The 4,729-nt window shown below is 39.2% G+C and overlaps 1 pseudogene; it reads right to left on the reverse strand.

Moving 5' to 3' along the window:
* Window positions 1–215: 215 nt before the first annotated feature.
* Window positions 216–2,241, reverse strand: LOC132170354 (senescence-specific cysteine protease SAG39-like; annotated as a pseudogene).
* Between the last annotated feature and the right edge of the window lie 2,488 nt (window positions 2,242–4,729).

Here is a 4,729-nt window from a genome sequence, read left to right on the forward strand (position 1 = left end):
TCGTAATGAAACTCACCCTAAAAAAATTACCGAGACCTCCTTTCATTTGAACATGCCAAATCTTGGCTACTTCCTCTAGATTAGGTAGAGGGTACTTCTCTGCAGGAAGGCACACGGACACTCACACCCCACCCATGGCTACAAGCAAGCCAACAAAATGCATCATTTCTGATCACACTACACAAATATTGACACTTTATTGAAAGATAGGTTGCATAATGCAATTTGTAGGTTTATCCAAATTACTTAATATTGATTATCCACATCTAGGAGTAGTAATATTTAATATATATGGAGCAGCCATGCACCATTCTCCTTAATTTCATGCTGTTGGATAAGAAGCATTCATGGCAATGCCACAAATGCCTTCTTTGGCATCAATGTCCCTTTGCATCCTTATATACCCGCCCTCGCCCCAACTAGTGCCCCATGAATTCTCAACCAGCCAGTACTTTGTCCCATTAGCGGTAGTGCCATACCCAACTGCAATGACACCATGGTCTAGGCTTGTACCGCACGTCCCAGTGAGGATGCCACTCAAGTAAAATTGGAAAGCATCCCCACTGGCCTCAATAGCAACCGAGACCGGTTGGTTGGCCACCGCCTGCAACAGAGCCTTCTCATCGTTGGCAAGCACATCTACATACTCGGTTATTATGGCTGCAGGCTCAATAGTCTTTTGGGCATTGCAAGTGACAATAACTAAGGCTGGCAAAACGGGTTGACGGGTCAACCCGTTTACGACCTTTAATGACCCGCCACCCGATTAGCCTCTACCCGTACATGGCCCGTTTAGGTAAACGGGTGAAAATCTCCAACCTGGACATGAAATGCCAAAATTAGAGGGCTACCGTGTCAACCGGTCAACATGGAGACAAAATCAGAGCAAGAGAGAGAGAGAGAGATCGGAGAAGGAGTCAGAGGGAGAGGGAGAAAGAGACGCGAGCTGAGAGAGAGAGAGAGGGATGCGGTGGCGGTGCGAGAGAGAGAAAGATGGAGACGAGAGAGAGAGAGAGAGAGAGAGAGAGGGGCGAGGCTGGCGAGCGGCGGCATGTTAGGGTTTAATATGAGGAGTTAAACCTAAGAGATGGAATTAGGGTGAGAAGAAAGGAAGAAGAAGGAGACGACTAGGGTTGGTTTGCAAAAAGAGAAAGGCAGGAACATTCTCGATGAAGTGAAAATAGATTTGAAGCTTATTCAATAAAGTTGGACACGTGGAGCACATTGCATGGGGGTAAAATCAGCTGGCACGCATTATTGATATAGTGCTTAACAATTGTATCAAGGTACAAAACGTGCAGTTTTGGGAGTAAAAGAATAAGGAGGAAGCTTCGTATGGGCTGCTGAGTAAGCTTGCAATAAAGTGGGCTTTTAATCTAAAGGCTGCACATGTGGGCTTTTTTTTTTTTAAAAAAAAAAAAATCATTTAAACGGGTGTGGTGGGTTACCCGCGGGTTGACCAGTCAAAAACAAAATAAACGAGTTGACCTGTTTATGACTCAAACCCGGTAACTTCATGTTGGGTTCGCAAGTCGTGTCAAAATTGACAACCCTAATTGCAAAGGCCTTGTACACCCACATAGGGGTAATTAGCTTAAGTTGTGAGTCCAGAATTTTGTACGATGAATTGAAAGGCATTATCCATTGAACCACCATTACAGCCGTGGTCCTCTCCTTTATTTTCATAGTCCACAAGCTCTTGCTCTGACAAAGAAATTAAATTGCCAGTTTTAAGCTGGTTAATCCCTTCCATAGCGGCCACTACTGAAAATGCCCAGCAACACCCTATGCAACAAAAAAGTTAAAGTGAACAAATAATTAATAATTAGAAACAATAAATCATCATGATTAATTAATATCACTTACTACAGTTCTCTTGGTCCTTGATAGGGGTCACAACGCCCTTCTGTCTCCAGTTTACAGAAGGCGGTACGTCGGTGAGATTTCCATATTTAAAAGATGAAGCTTTGGAGGAGGAGAGCATTCCTTTGTCGCCGTTACGCATGGCACAAAATTCCTAGTTGGTCAAGTCTATAAATTGGTTCACACTAATGTGTATTTTTGGTCCAAGCCTCTATTATTATTGAAAGCGTCAATCCGCTCCACATTTGCCTTGAATATGGAAAAGCGTTTCTCTTTCTCCTCCACTTTTTTATAAATGCGTCCATGATGAGCCATCCATTCTTGATGCCTCCTCAGCATGTTGTGTTCCTCATCACCGAGGGAGTGACACAATGCTTGAGAGGCACAAATGGCCAGAGTCAAGAGAGAGGCCAAGCAAAGGAAATGGCTTAGGGTTGTGGAAGCCATGGTATACAAATCTTAGTGAGTGTAGAGGTGAGTTTTGAAGAATTCCAAAATGGGGCATAAGATTTATATACAAGGATTGTTGCAATTTGTCATTTTCTTGAGAATGCTAGAGAGAGACTTACATGCCATACTACGTGCCTTTAAGGATGTTTTGAATTATGTGAACATCTTTCCTCTACTGGCCATATAATCATAAAGGCCCATGTAAACAACATTTTCATATAAAGGATATCATCTTAATTTTGTGGTTTTGGATGGATGCATTTGTATTAAATTATAATATTTTTCTACTAGTGTGAATGGGTTTTTCTATCATAATATTCATTCATTGCCGTGAATGGCTCTTTAATTAGAAAGTAACTAAATTAAACTCAGAGGAAAAAAGTAACTAAAAGAAGTGACACAATTTGAGAAATTCTAGAAGTCTCACTTATGTCACTCTTGTGTCCAAAAAAAATGAGGTGGCTTTTAAAATCACAATTTGATCAAAATCTAATAGTGATCAATTACAAGGCCAATGGTAATTTTAAGAGCCACATCATCCTTAGAGGGACACAAGAAGGACTTGTAACATTACTCAACACAATTAGCTAATTTGGTTTAATATATATATATATATATATATATATATATGTGTGTGTGTGTGTGTGTGTGTGTGTGTGTGTGTTGTGAAATTAAATGGATGGTGCAAAAATTCTTATTGATGCTAAATATATTTAATCCGAACAATTAACAATAAGATAAATAGAATACAATAAATAAATAAAAAAAAGAGCAAGGAAAAATCTCACACAGCTATAGAATCACGCAAGAGCGTTGTCCTTAAAGATTGATTTCGTGCCTCCCGAAGTGTACAACTCGGTGCGATTGGATTTCTTGTCACGCAACCTCTCAAGATTAGACTATAGTGTCTTCCTTCATTAAGGACGCGCTTCCAAGTAACGAGGATCAAATGAACAACCCTTTGATCAAAGAAGATGAGGGACAAACCCACACCAAAAAGAAAAGGAAGACCAAAAAATAGCTCAATGGCTTATGAAAAGAAAATTTGTTGGAAAAATAGAATATAGGTTTAGATGTTGTACGATCCTTTTCTTTTGGAGCCAAAGAAGTGAGTCCTTGATGCTGGTAGGTGGGCTCAATTTATAAAAAAAATTGAGCTCATTGCTTTTATTAAAGACCATTAATAGCCAACAGTAAAAAAGCAACGCAAGATGAAACTTTCCTCTTAAAGCCTATGAATAAATGACAAACCGTTAAAATCAAAACTCATGAAGGGGACTTAATGACAAACGGCTAGAAAATGTAAGATGAAATATTTTTCATAAAACTCATGAATAAATAATGAAGATAATCTAATGACAAACGGTCAAATCATAGATTCAGTTTTTTCCTCATAAAACTTATAAAGAAGACTTGATGTCAAACGGTCAAGAGGAAAAAAAAAAGAAGCAATGAGATATAATGACCAATGTTTGTAACATCACAACAATCCCCCACATGTTACAAACACTAGAGTAAAAGGAGATTGAGAGCATGTATCGATGTAGTACCCTAAAGTTTTAACCACACCTAGGATAAATAAGTAGAAACTTAATAAATTGTGGTAGAGTTAGACTCTTTTAACCAAATCCATAAGTTGAGCAAACTTATCACCCACATAACTTTTTCTAAAAGAAAAAAAAAAATTGAAATAAAAAAAAATTGGGTTGTTCTGCAGGTTGGCGCCTTATATAGACCATGCGCCCCTGGATTTCATGAATGCTCTAGAGACTTACCAAAGTCTCATAGGAAGCAGCACCACCTCCACACTCACATAGGTGGTATCCATCAAGAGTATGTGCAGGTAACACCCCATCCCAACAGGTAGGAACTATGGAACCATTAAGAATTTTAAACTCATCATTAATCACCCTGCATCTTTGTATTGTCTTATACCATAGGGATGGACTCATCAATAATCTTCTCAACAAGATAGTGAAATAACATAGAATGACAGTATCACACCATGATCACTTGTGACTTTGTTTCCCATTAAACCTCATTTATGAGATCTCCAATCACAGAGGTTGGGTATCTATCACAATGTCATCATTTGGGTATTAGTCCTATCCCCCTCGATATTTCACTCACTAGTCTTCTTGCTAGTGGCTTGGTCAAAGGATCTGCCAAATTCCTTTCTGACCTCACAAAGTCCATGGACATTACACCGGTCTCAATAAGTTGCCTCACAATATTGTGCCTTAATCAGATATGTCGACTTTTCCCATTATAGATCTCGCTTTTAGCTCGAGCTATGGCAGCTTGGCAATCACAATGAATACAAACAGGTGGAACTGGGTTAGCATATAAAGGCAAATCAATCAATAAGCTTCTTAGCCATTCAGCTTCAGTTCCAACCTTCTCCAAGGCAACTAAT

This window comes from Corylus avellana, chromosome 1, assembly GCF_965113065.1.
Source record: "Corylus avellana chromosome 1, dhCorAvel1.hap1.2, whole genome shotgun sequence".
Classification (NCBI taxonomy): Eukaryota; Viridiplantae; Streptophyta; class Magnoliopsida; order Fagales; family Betulaceae; genus Corylus; species Corylus avellana.